Source organism: Suncus etruscus, chromosome 3, assembly GCF_024139225.1.
Source record: "Suncus etruscus isolate mSunEtr1 chromosome 3, mSunEtr1.pri.cur, whole genome shotgun sequence".
In the NCBI taxonomy this organism is placed as follows: Eukaryota; Metazoa; Chordata; class Mammalia; order Eulipotyphla; family Soricidae; genus Suncus; species Suncus etruscus.
Window position 1 is genome coordinate 98,810,816 of NC_064850.1, and position 14,665 is coordinate 98,825,480.

At 33.4% G+C, this 14,665-nt stretch overlaps 1 non-coding gene across 1 annotated transcript; it reads left to right on the plus strand.

Annotated features, from left to right (window-relative positions):
- Positions 1 to 7,102: 7,102 nt before the first annotated feature.
- On the plus strand, positions 7,103 to 7,293 carry LOC126005394 (U2 spliceosomal RNA). The gene has a single exon (XR_007494500.1). It is a non-coding gene; the product is annotated as a U2 spliceosomal RNA (small nuclear RNA).
- The last annotated feature ends 7,372 nt before the right edge of the window (positions 7,294 to 14,665 follow it).

Consider the following 14,665-nt stretch of genomic DNA (forward strand, 5'->3'; position numbering starts at 1 on the left):
ATTCTTTCAATGTTAGCTTAGATGTTGTTCTTCTTAGGTTGTTTTTCTTTTCTTCCCCTGACCATAGGGGTGAGCTCTGCATCATCTGGATGCTTAGTGTTTGAAGAACTGAGACAGTCTGCTGACTGATAATCAACAGCCTAGACTATCAAATAATGGTAAATAGTAGTTTTATTGTGTGGCTTCAGGTTTTATAATCTATTGGTCGTGTGATCAGGCCTACATAGCTAAGTTTGATAAGGTTTTTCAAATGGGGAATTAAATATGAGATAAGAATGGAGTATTTCAGGGTGGCAGCAGAAATAGAGAAGCAGATTCTACTTGCTACCATAGGAGAAGAGCAAAGAAGGAATGCTGTCTCTAAGGCTTTCTACAAACTTTTGTGTGAGACCATTATCTCTGAGTTAGTGGGCACATACATGCTAAGCCCATATCACCTCAGTATGCTGTTACAAGTCCTTCGCCCTACTTCTGGAGCATTCTAACAGGCTGCCCCTCATACTAGGCTGGGTTGTGCAGGCATTCCAACAGAGTCCAAAAGAGTATCTCTAGGCAAATGCTGTCCAGGACTATATATGCAATACTTGGTTCTGTCTGTTTTATACTTTCAAATCTTTTTTTTTAATATTTTTTATTTATCGATGAAAATGCATCACATAGTTGACGTAACTGATCATAATACAATTGTTTCAGGAAGACCAAAAGCAACATGATTAGAAAAAGAAAAAGAAAAAAAAATAGAAAATTGTTGGGGCCGGGCGGTGGCGCAAGAGGTAAGGTGCCTGCCTTGCCTGCGCTAGCCTTGGATGGACCACAGTTCGTTCCCCTGGCATCCCATATGGTCCCCCAAGCCAGGAGCAACTTCTGAGCACATAGCCAGGAGTAACCCCTGAGCGTTACTGGGTGTGGCCCAAAAACCAAAAAAAAAAAAAAAAAAAAGAAAAGAAAAGAAAATTGAGAGAAAAACTAAAGAGATGGGAGAGAAAGGAAAGAAAATATTCAGTGACAGGTATATTTTTGAAAATTATTGAATCACCAATGAACTCATTAAAGAACTAGCAGAAAGTTTAGTAAGCTCTTATTTTCTTAAAAGGGTGAGAGTTAAAAAATACAGTAAAAACGGTGTGGGTGGCAATTGTTGTTTGCATAAAATGGGGGAAATGGAAGGGAAAAGTCTTGGTCTAAGACCTTACCCCTGAAATTTTCTGGCATAAGACCCACTCAGGACTCCAAGATACTAGGCTGTCCAACCCCTGAGTCATTCTCTGTGGTCCTGGTAAAACTTTTTCGCAGATTCGCTGTTGTTGTCAGATTTCTGTAGTTAAAGATTCTTGTTTCTGTGCATCTTCTTCATTAAAGTTAGGAAGATGTAGAGGGTCCTCTAGTTTCACCTCACCTTTACTGGGCAATACAGAGAGTCCTTCCCTGCAAGCAGGTTGTTGCTGTTGCTAAGTCATCTGGTTAAGAGAACCCTCTTTGGAGTAAGTCCATGCCAGGGCAGGGGTAGGGTCTTGCTTGGTAGAGGTTTGCTTCCTGGTGATGTTATAGACAAATGTGGATGTTTCTGTCGATGGTATCCGTGGTTCAGGGTGTATGGGCAATGGCTGTTCCTATGAGCCCTGAGCCAAGTCATTATGACCATGTTCAGGGTGTAAGGTCCCCACTGCATTACAAAATTTGTGTTCCCATATCTATTAGATAAGAACTTGTTTTTATATGTAATATTTTCTCATTTTAATGTGCCTATGTAAAAGGGTAACAATGCCACAAGTAATTATTGGTGCATATGGGAGCCTAGGGAACAAGTCCAACAATCCCGGTAACTTGGCTCTAATATGAACTTTAAAGAGAGGCTCTTCTGACAGAATTTCCTATTCAAATCTTATATTACAGTTTTTAATACATCTTGAATTTTTCCAATTTTTAAAAATGCTTTGTTCTTATTTGATTTATCATTGATTCATAATATCCTAGAACTTTGTTTACTTAGTTTTGCACCTTTTTTATCTATATAATTGTCTTTGTGCATGATGTTGTATTGCTTTTTTCATCTCTGAAATATGACTGTCCACTTATTCAATGTGACTTGTTAAGAGACTTTGAACATTCTTTGTTGTATTTTAATAAATTAGGTTCATTTAATTTTTGTTTCTGAATTTTATTTGATGCTTGTGCTTTGTTTATTATCACTGAGTATAGTGTGAAACATTTGTGTTCTTTTTTTCTTAGGAACTTTTATTTTCTGCTATGCTTTTTGTATTTTAAAATACATTTCATGTTTTTGTTCTTTCTGAGTAGAATACAAATTGGATTTTGATAGATATTGCATTTAATTTGTATGTCAACTTTAAATAAGATTGCCACTTTAACAATATTGCTTCTTTCATTCCATTAGCTTGAAATATATTTTTATTATTTTGTCTATGTATACAAGACTTTTATTTAGTTTAATTTATTCCAAAGTATTTCATTCAATTTTGATATGATTATGGGGAGTTCATTGCATTGATTTTTATTTTTGATTGTTCTTGTTCTGTGGAAACAAGTATACTGTATATTTATTTTGTTTTTTTGTCACCTTGCTGTATTCATTTTTAAACCTTAACATTTTATTAGAGTTTTGGGATTATTGTATATTATAATTGTCATCAATATTAACTGCTGTTTTCTTCTGTCCCGATTTGAATTCCTTTATATATATATATGTCTTATTCTTCTTGATAAGGCCTCAAATATTATATTGAACATTTGTGTTGATAGTGGGTTTCCCATTCATATTCCTATTCATACAATAAGAGCTTTTATTTTGCTACTCAAAATATAGTATTTTGTCTTGTTATATATGGATTTGGTCCATTGGACTGTTCAATATTAATTTTATTACATCTAATTGTGTTATTTCAATGCCTTTTAAGGCTTTGTCACTCATAATAAAGCTGGAGCTTTTAACTTTTTTAAATTGACATTTTATATGATTTTTGTCTATTGTTTTTCTTGATATGATGAATCATGTTTAATGATTTGTGTAATCTGAATCCTATATACATCTCTGGGATAAACCCACCTTGGATTTCTGTTTGTGTTTCTGGTTTTGCTGTAATTTTACTTCTTTTTCATCAAAAAATTGGAATTCACTTGGTTTTTTTTTTTTTTTTTCTTGAAGCCCTTTCTTATTCAGATTCTGGGTAAAATTGATTCCATTAAATGAGTGGAAGTTTTCTCTTCGTTTTAGCTTGTCTTAAAAATGTTAGGACAGATATTGATTCTCCTTTTAATATTCTACTATATGAATACACTAGTGAAGCCCTTTGGACTTCTGCTTTCGTTTTGGTGGGGTAGCTTTATATTACTATTTTAATGCTGTTAACAACAATGGATCTGTTCAGGTTTTCTACAGGTTTCCTTCAGGTTTCTTACTTCTTTCTTATTCTTTTTGGAATTATGTGTTTTAAGCATTTATATATTTTTTTCTATGTATGAGTCTATGTTTGTTTCATAATGCTCTCTTATAATTGCATTGACATAGTATTTATATTTACATATCCTTTATTTTTGATTTTCTGTTTTCTAGTGATTTTGGTTAAAGATTTTTCTGTTTTAGTCATCATTTTCTTTAATAAGCATATACAGATCATTGCTATTCTTCCAATTTTCTCACATATACGTGAGAAATAGAAACACATTTTTTCATGTGTTTGAAAACATGCCAACATACTAAAACTGCTTCAGTGACAGTTCAACTCCTTCTGTGATTTTAAGTAGTTTTTATATTTTAACAAAGTATTGGATCATAATTTTAATAAAGTGGGACATTCAAGACATGCGAAAAAGGTTCTCTAAATTCAGGTTGTTTTTTTTTTTTTAAGTTTGTCTCAATTATCTGAAGCCTCCAACTGTGTGACTGAATAAAAAGTAGTAGAAATTAGTTTTGGAGTGTTTCTGTGATGTCATTGATTTACTGTAAAACCATTCAACAAAGGTAATGTACGCATCTTAGTTATCATATTTTAATGCAATCTAGAGCATAGTGCATGAGTAATCAACTAAAATTACCTTCATAAAAAGGAACTTTGAAAGTTCGTGTAGTTAATTCCATTTGTGCTTTTTAAAGATACTAATTTTTTAAGACATTGTGATTTACAACGTTATTTAGAATTGAGTGTTAAGCATACCATGTTTCAGCACCAGTCTTACTACCAGTGTCAACTTCTCTCTACAAATGTCCTCAGGTCTGTTAATAATATACTACCTCCCAGCCTGCCTCTTTGACAGATATTTTTCAATTTGGTTGCTGTTGTTTGGGGTTCCTTATTTGGTTTGTGTACACCACTCCTCTATGACATTAATGTACCTGAGATCCTTGAACCCTATCCTCTATCCCCGTCACTTCCAATCTGCTGCTTCTTGTTACCTCCCTTGATTTCTTTCCCTCTATGTATCCTTCTTTATATAACTAGGGCCAAGGTTGATCAGATATAACTTGATTTTGTCCAATTTTTCTATATATCATTGATAAGTGAGATTACCTTTCAATGCAAGTACTCAGTTCCATTCACCTGTCGGATTTTAGATTGTCTTTTTTGATTTCCATATTTATACCTTTTGTGTTGTTGGGTTTTTGTTCACATTCAGTTGTGTACAGGAAACTTGCTCCTGATTCTGTATTCTAAGATTAATTTCCAGTGTTTCTGCAGGCCCATATATGGTACTGGGGATCAAATGCAAGTCAGTCATCTGCATCGTACCCACTCTGCTACTTTTCTTGTATTTGATTCTTTCATTTTTATAGTTTTCTTTTCTATACTGATATTTTTGGTTTTATTTGTTTGGTTTTTGAAACATAATGTGCTCCAGGCTTAATTCTGTTGGTGCTCTGGAAACCATTTTGGGAACCAGACATTGAAGCTAAGTAAGGATGTGCAAACAAAGTACCCTATTCTGTACAATTATCATTCTGGCTCTCTCATTTCTTAAAGTAATATTCCATAGATTTAGTTATGTGTAATTCTTTTTTTTTTTTTTTTTTTTTTTTTTTTTTTTTTTTTTTTTTTTTTTTGGTTTTTTGGGCCACACCCGTTTAACGCTCAGGGGTTACTCCTGGCTATGTGCTCAGAAATCGCCCCTGGCTTGGGGGGACCATATGGGACGCCGGGGGATCGAACCGTGGTCCTTCCTTGGCTAGCGCTTGCAAGGCAGACACCTTACCTCCAGCGCCACCTACCCGGCCCCAGTTATGTGTAATTCTATAGGATATTTGTACTCTGGTTTTCAGGGAGCAAGTCAGATTTTGCTTATCATTCCTTGCCTGCACAGATTGGCCAGTGCTCAGAGTCCACCAGGGTCACATCTGGCAATACCCAGGAATCTATGTATTGCCAGATATTGAACCTAAACATGTAGTTTTTAAACATATAAGGCATATACTCTATTTCTTGAACCATATCCTGACTGTTCAGTTCCTTCAGGAAAAAAGTTAAAGGTATTATTGATATGAGCCTATACTACAAAAAATGTTCCTCTATATTTTTTTGTTACATGCCTCAGGATCTAATAAGTTATCTTGGTTTTATTGTTCTCAAGATAATTTTCCTTATATATCATAACTGATTTCAAAGGTTGTTCAGAAATGTTTTTTAGTATGTACAAGTTTGAGGTTTTTCCCAATCTCTTTTTTATTATTGCTTTCTAGTCTCATAAAATTGATTAGAAAATGTGTTTTATACAATTTCAGTATTTAGATATTTGTTAAAAATCCTTTTACCCCAATTTATGATTTTTTTCTGAAATTTTTTATATCTGCAAGGTAAATGCATATTTATTTCTTTTGGAAATCAATAATTCTGTATATATTTATGAAGTTCATCTCATCAATTTTTAATAGATATATTTTCTTTATATTTTTTGTTTGTTTTGTGATCACACTGGAGTTATTCAGGGGCTACTAACAAATCTGTGTTCATGGTTCACTCTTAGCAATTCTTCAGAGATTGAGTGGTGCCAAGATAAAATTCAGGTTTTTTGCATGAAAAGAACTGGCTTACTTCTTTGAGATAACTCTCTAAAGCACTTTTTTAAGTTTTTGTGTTTGAATAAATGTCTTTTGTTACAACTAGCCTGTTGGGAGTACATCAAATTATTGTGTTGCTATAAATGTCACTGGAGTTTTATTAATAATTGTTTTATATAAATTGATGTCACTTTGTATGATACATTTAGCTTATTGATGTTCATTTTATCCTGATGAAATGACCACTTTATTAAGATATTGGATTGAAATTTATTTTATTTAGTATGAGAATATAGATACTGCCCATTGATCTGTCTTGACTTGCTTTCACTCTACATCTATGTCTTTATTATAATGTGTAAATTTAGAAGGAATAGTAAAATTGAATCGTGCATTTTTATTTATTCATTTATATAAATTGATTGACTATTTCAGGTTTTTGAAGATTAGGTTGATTATTGATATCAGGGGCTTAATTTCTGGCTATCTATATAGTTTTATGGTTATTTATTTCTATCTTTTTAGTAGTCAATTTTTCCTGGAGATTTTCTATATTTTTTTCTAAAATCCTCTTCTTCATATTTTGTGTGCAGCTATGTTTGTTTGTGTTCTAGTTTCAATTTGTGATTCTGTTCCTGTTTTACTTTTATAAGATTTTGTTTTCTCATAACTACTATTTATGCTTCTGGTACATGATTTTCTGGGGCTATTTTTATTTTTATAGGGAAGACTTTCACTCACCGTGGTAGAACAATTGTGGTAGTGGTAAACTATTATTTTCTGTTTTTCTGATGGTGCTCATAGAACCATATTAGATTTCAGGGATCAAACTCAGGACAGCTGTGTGCAAGGCACACACTACTAACTTTTAGTTCTCAAAAATCTGTGATTTTATATCAGATTTGTATACGAATTTTGCTCTCAGGAATATATTTTGGTGGGGATTTTTATCATTTAGTAATGTAAATGTTATTACATTGCTTTTTAGCTTATAGGATTTCTATTACGAAATTTGAGTAAAGTTTGATAGAAATAACTTATGTTTTTCTTTTGTATTTTTCTTCAGTTACTATTGTCATTAAAATTTGATATACTATTACTTCTTGGCCTTTTGGCTAAGATCAAGTCTAGTATCTGTTCTTATCAGTTTAATATCTGATATGTCCTCTATCCGAGGACAATATATTAAATGGATTTTTGGAGCTGGGAATCTGAAGAGGAGCTTGCTCCATCCGCTCTGTGCATCGACCTGGTATTGCAGTACATCCGGGAATGGTGCACCAAAAAAAAAAAAAATTGATATACTTCTTTTCTGTAAGATTCAGCTAACTTATACTTTCCTCATTAGAATGAATTTTATTTAATGAGTTCTTCAGACCTAGCACATCTGTAAATTTAAAATGTCTTTAATCTACATGACACATGTTCAGGGAGGAAGATGCCCCTGTATTAGAAAAATGTATGATTCTTATCTCTAGTAGAAAAGAACTTGTTTCTGTCCACAAAATTTCACCCTTTTTTAGTATGCCTTTGCAAGAAAGGAATGGTGCAATGTTGTATTATGGTGCATTTGGGGGTAAGAATGTCAGGCTACACAATCTCTGTGCCCTGATTGTGTGTGTGTGTGTGTGTGTGTGTGTGTGTGTGTGCCCTGATTTTGATCTGAGCTTTTATCTCAGGCAAGATTTTTTTATAGTTTTTAGTACCAAGCAGAACTAAAAACAGGTAAATTTAAAGAGAAAAATCAATATATATATATATATATATAATAGTGGAAATATATAAAAATAAATTTATGGGGTCAGAGTGGTGGCACTAGAGGTAGGGCATCTGCCTTGCAAGTGCTAGTCTATGAGGGACCACTGTTTGATTCCATGATGTCCCATATGGCCCCCCAAGCCAGGAGTGATTTCTGAGTGCATAGCCAGGAGTAACCCCTGACCATCAACCGTTGTGGCCCAAAAATAAAAACTAAATATAAATAAGTAAATTTACAAAAATAATTTAATAAAATGAAGTGATGTAAGAGGCTACCTTATATTTGGTAACAGACTCAGATGTTTTATTACAGAGGTATTAAACATATAAAGGAAATATAAGCTTTCACACTGTCTTTTGAGACATTCTTGTGGGGAATGAAATCCAGGGCACATTTTCATCACATATCCTGGTCTTGTTAAATTTGATACATGATTTGTAGCAGAAAGGGATCAGGTAGAATCTTTGTGCTGGGGGTCCTTCTGTATAGTTCAACAGTCCACCTTTGGGAGGGAGATGAGAAAAAGGATCACACAGCATGATTCAATGGAAATATTGGTTGTAGTTTCTTGCCGAAGCATAAGATGTGGGGCTGAGAGGGTGTCCTTTCGCTTTGGGAACTGGGGCAGGAGGTTGGTGTTGGTACTTAATGAATTAAGAACTGAGGGTAAAGAGAGTTAAATAAGGAGGGATATCGGATCATGATTGGGGGGGGTGAGATAGGAGGATTTCTGAAGGGATGGAGGGATAGTATATAGGAGGGCTATATACACTTTCGGAATGGACTGTTTACAATTTGGGTTTGGCACTCAGAGGGGAGTCCACTGTCTATAATCCATACCCGCATAAACACAGGTATTAGTGCTCTATTTTTAACTTGTGGTTAGGGGCCTGACCCTCATAGGATTGGTCTGAGCTCTTAAGCCCTAGAGCCCAGACATAGAAGGGACACAGTGGCCTGCAACAGCACTAGGAATCAAAATAACCCTGGGAAATTCCCAATACCTGTCTACAACCAATTTGCGCCAGTTTTGAGATGGCATACTGACAACAAGGAAATGGCAACAACTTGATCTAAGAGCAAGTTATCCTATATAACCACCTAATGGTAAGATGAAATCAAAAGACACGGCATCCTTTGATCTGTGCAAAAACCAAGATCCGCTAACTACAGAAGACAGACTTTGACAGCCATAACTGGGCAGAAATTATGATGACACCAAAAAGAAAGACCCTAGCCTGGGCTTCGGCCTAGGATTTGTACAATAACCAAGATCTCTAATTAAAGAGGCCTGACTTTGACAATTGCAACAGAGCAGATCTTCCCTGAAACATCATGAAAGACTACCCTAGGCTTCCAGTGGTCCTCAAACTATGGCCTGCGGGCCACATACTGTATTTGTATCTGTTTTGTTTCTTCATTGTGAAATAAGATATATGCAGTGTGCATAAGAATTAGTTTGTAAGTTTTGTTTTTACTATAGTCAGACCCTCCAATGGTCTGAGGGACAGTGAACTGGCCCCTGTTTAAAAAGTTTGAGGACCCCTGCGAGGGTCTGTACAAAAAACAAGACCACCAGTTACAGAAAACTGATTACAATAACAGAGAAAGAACAGAATTGCTAGAACCATAAAGAAAGATACTATCCTAGGCTTCATCATAAGACTTGTGCAAATACAAAGATCTGAACCTACCAAGGCCTAATCTATCATGCACACTTGAGTGGAAAGTTTTCTGGCACCGAAAAACGTCCTTGGGGTGTGAAATGGAGCATGTATGGTGCCTGTAGTTTTTCCCATGAAAGTATGTTTTAAGGGTGGAGAAACCTTGTATCTTTTAGGCCAAGGAAATTCCCTTTCTAATTTCCACAATAGTTATTGTGCCTATGTAAAAACTAAAACAAAACAAAACAAAAACCTTGCCACACCAGCCCTCCTTCCTTTTTTTCTTTTATTCTCTTTTTATTTATTATTTTTTCTTTTGTTCTCGTAGTTATAGTTTGGCTATTGTATTTGTTGCTGTGGTGCTTTTTGCTAGTTGCTAGTTTTGGTCTTTTTTATTTTTGTTTGTTTTGTTTTGTCTTATTTTATTTTTGTAGGGTTTTTTTTTTTTTTGTATTTTGGGTTTTTTTTTGGTTCTATTTTTCTTCCATTTTTCCCTTCTTTTTTAAATTGTTATTTATAATCTCTAGACATACTACCCTTGCTTTTGTTTGTTTGTTTTTCTTCTTTTCTTTTTTTTTCAAAGCAGAACCACATAACTCAAATTGTATTGTTCTGCCTCATAAATTAAGGGGAAAAATGGATGGTACCAGAACCAAACAGTCATATGAACATTGAGTAGAAATAAAAAAAGAACAGACTTAAACACCAAACCCGAAGTCAATGACAACAGAATTGATAGCCAATCTTCAACAAGCTATACACAAAGGGGACTAGTTACCCTAGCAGACCAGGTGAGCAAAAGATGGGGATGCTGGGAACTGGGGTGGAGGGAGGACAACACAGGTGGTGGGAATACTCCTGATTCAATTCCACTATGTACCACAAATATTACTGTGAAAGATTTGTAATTCACGTTGGTCACAATTAAAATTATTTTTAAAAATGTCTTTAATCTCTGTGCTTAAGTACTCCTTGTGTTTTCTGGGGAGTGGAGGGGTGAAGAACATCTATATTATCTAAGTGGCAAAATGCATCATTTCCTGTCTGAAAATCCCCAGGAATGTCAAAAGAAAAATCAAGAGGCAACCCTGAAAAAGATCTACCACAGGCTCAATTCACATTTTGATAAGTTTTCTCTGTGTTAATTGCTAGTGTCTTTTATCTGCTATTAAAATAAATTATTACCTTGGGATTTTATTCCTTTACTTAATGTTTGTCTTCATAATATGAGTTTCTTTTTAGTTCATGCTATGAAGACAACAAGATAAATTTATCTTATTAATCTATATGATGAGTCTGTATCCTATGAATTAAGATGAGTTTTTCTTCTAAATTCATTATTAGTCTATACCTTTGAGCTTGGGACTTAAATCAATTTACATTAATATTTATTAATTATATATTAAATCTTACTGCTATAAAAGCTGATTCTGCCTGATGACTTTGCTTAATTACTTATTTCTTGATGCTTGAAAAGTTAGATAAATTTCTTGTAGGAAAGGTTCAAGATCATAAAAATATATTTTAGAATTGGTCTCTGAAGACCTTTATTTGTTCCTCATATCTGAGTTTTATAGTCTACCAGTCATAGATGCCCGTTTTTATCTTGGATATTTTGAATAGCATCCTGTTATCCACTGCTCTGTAGAGTTTTTCATGAGCAATTTGACAAAAACCTTTATATCTGCTTGCAACTACATTTCTCTGCTTCACTTCCTTAAATATTTCTTCTGTGTAGTAAAATCTTGGTAGTTTCATGGATATGCATTTTGATGTGGAGTTTTTGCATTTATCTAACTAGTCTTTCTGTCCTTTTATGTTTTGTTACTTCTTCCAGTATGGGAAATTGTACGTCATTATTTATTTGAGTAAGTTCTCTTGTTATTCTCTTCCTTTTATGGCATTCTACTATGCTTTTGTAATCTTTCTTTGTAGATTAAAATATTCTTATAAATTAATTTTATTTTTATTTTTTATTTCTTTATCTTCAAAAATTTTTGAGGACATTTATGGCAGTGTTTAGGGACTTACTCCTGGCTCTGTGTTGTCATTGATCAAACCAAGGTCATCCATACTCAAGGCAAGCACCTTAAAAATCAGTACTCATAGAATTTCTCTGACTCCATATCACCCCATGTTTTCATAACTTTCTCTAGAATACTTGTTTTCATTTTTCAGGTTCTTGCACCCTGAATTTTTGTTTTCTTACTTTAAAATTCCAAGTTCTACCTTCTGTGTGTTGAATTTAATTTTTAGCTCATTATTTCCCCCCAGAGTTTTGAATCTCTTGATTTGCTTTACTGAGTATTTTGTTTAATATTGATATGACTTTCTAGCGTTCTTCATTCTCATTTGAATTATCTGAAAGGAGGATATAATTGTCCATATCTTCAAGGCTGTATTTTTGGCGGTTTCCCTTTCACTGTAGTACTGTATTGCCTTAAGGTCTCTAGTTGTCACTTGTTATATAAGTGCAGAGATACGGAAAAAGCTTGCTGAATGTGGGCTCAAAAACCAATAAATAAATAAAAATTAAAAGTTTTTGCAATCTAATTTATAGAGTGAAACTACTTTTAGTTTCCAGCAGATGGCACTATGACTTAATTTGATTCCTCTGACTTTCCTTGACACTGGGGTAACAATGTTAAAGAATGAGAGTAGAATGCCCTGTCCGAATACATGCAGTAGTGAGAGAGAAGTGGGGGCATTGTTGGTGGGAATGTTACACTAGTGAAGGGGTGTATTCTGTTTATGACTGAAACCCAACTACAAACATGCTTGTAGTATGTTTGTAAATGCTTGTAATCACAGTGTTTAAATAAAGATGTATGTGTGTGTGTGTGTGTGTGTGTGTGTATACATATATATATATGTATATATATAAAAAGAAACCACACTGGGGTGTTTGTTGGTAGCTGCAAAATCATCAAAGTAGGGGAAAAATGAAGAGCTGTAGTTAATGTCATAAAACTTGTACATGAAGGTGGAATGTAAATAAGATTTGTGTCACCACAACTAATATCACTGTTCTGCAATTCAATAATCTGTCCACTGTCAATGCATTTTAAGAAATTAATACTGGTTATGGGGAAATGGAATACAGACAAGGATGTATATCTCCAGAAAGATTGTCCTCTCCCCTCCCATTGCCTATAGCTGAGTCAGCACTACCACTTGTGTCATCCTTCCAGACTACCATTACCAAACATCTTTTTCCACTCACTTTCTATCTACTAAAGTGTGAATCCCCTCCATAACCTTTCTACTCTGCTTCGGTATTGGTCTCTTAGATAGAGGGATGCTGATGTCTCATTTTCGGATGTGCTAATCTTTCAATGTCATGTCCTTCTAGTTTATTGTTTGGTTTAGCATCAAAACAAGGTTTCTTTTCTGTCTCCATTTTAGTCACAACATGTGATTTACTATTAACTTTAGTTTTAATAAGAACTTGATGAGCTTCCAGCATATAAAATATATTATTAACTAGTATGTATTCTGTTGATTCAAAAAGAAAATTAAAAATGGAGAGAGGAAAAATATAGAAGCACAGAGAAATAAAAATCATCACAACTCTATTAATATTGAACACCCTTCAGTGTTTAATATGTTTCACCTTGTTGAAATGTCATCATAGCCCAATTAAATGTGGCAACATTGCTATTTGACACATGAGAGAAAATGACACATAAATATCTCTTGAGGTCACACAGCAAGACAGTGGCAGAATTAATCCAACTCTGCAAATTCTGAGAAATTTACACTATATCACAATAGCTACAATGATTTACCCAAGGATAATGTTTACAGATTGTATGCAAAGAAAATATCCTGTTTAGAAGAAAATGAGGAAGATTATCTTAGAGAAATTAAAGTTTATTTGGTACTTTGGTACTTAAAGATAAAATTCTGACAAGTAATTGGATGACAGAGGAAGGTAATCCAAATTAGGCTTATGTGACAACACTTTCAAATTCACAAATCCATTATCATATATGCCATTATCTTACCTTTTACTTCCTTTTATATTTCATCAATCTTGTCTTCATAAATTTTTGATTTTTATAGCCTGTTAAAATAGATCGTTTACGATTTTTGTTGTATTTTTGTGTTTGTTTTTAGACACTTTTTTTCAAAAAATAAATTAGTGCTGCCAACCTGAAAAAATTCATAGTCTCCTCATAGTACTTGAGAAGGAGCCACTAATTTTCACAATTATTACTGACAATATTTTTGATAAAAGCTACTGTAGGCAGCTGATAGAGATTGTGTCTTTCATATTACATTTCTTTTGTACTTCTCAAAGTATTCTCAAAGTATTTATTAAAGTCACTTAAGTCTTTAGGTGATGTGCAAATTATATCCAGTGTCAGTATTTGAGCTTGATCTAGGTAATAATTTTTATATTTATTGAGATGTTTCATTAATTCAGCAATATATCTTTTGCAGATCCCTCATATGATGAGCTTATTGAAAAATCATCCTCATTTTCTTTAACAGCTCATTTTTATGTTCAGTGAGTGCTTAATTTGTAGGCTTATTAATTTTTCTTTGTTTAAAAATTCTTCATAGACAAAAGAGATGAACTACATTAATAAGTTATTACAAAACATATTCTTAAGAGTCTATAGTAAATATTTTTAAATATGAGAAAGTAATATTTTAATAGAAATTTCACTTGACTTTGAATAGCTGGCTTTATTTTTTAACAGATATGTCATTATATAGGAATAAAAAATGAAATAATGTGTGATGGAGCCTCATACAAATGAATCAGTAGTATTATGTAGTGTTCGTCTTTGATTCTAGAAATGAAAAAAATATATCTCTGGATTTGGAAAATCATTTTCAGCTATATGTTTCTTGTAGATTGGAATCTATTTGAAGAAATTATAGAAATTTTATGAAGTTCTATAGAGAAAGATAATACTAGAATATCTATTGTTACTATAATATTTTGCAATATGTTGTCTTAGATGTTAATTTTTTTTGTATTTTACTAAAACACCTTGATTACAAACATGATTGTGGTTGGGTTTCAGTCATGTAAAGAAATTTTTAAACAATAAAAATATAAGGAAAGGAAGGCAGGTAATAATTTTATAAAAGTGCTGAATTTTATATAGTATGTTCAAAATACAAATGTTTTGAAATAGTAAACTGGAGACTATTTGATGATTGTCTTCTGAATTGTTACTTAAGGTGTCTGTAGCTATAGATTGGATACAGGAGCCATAA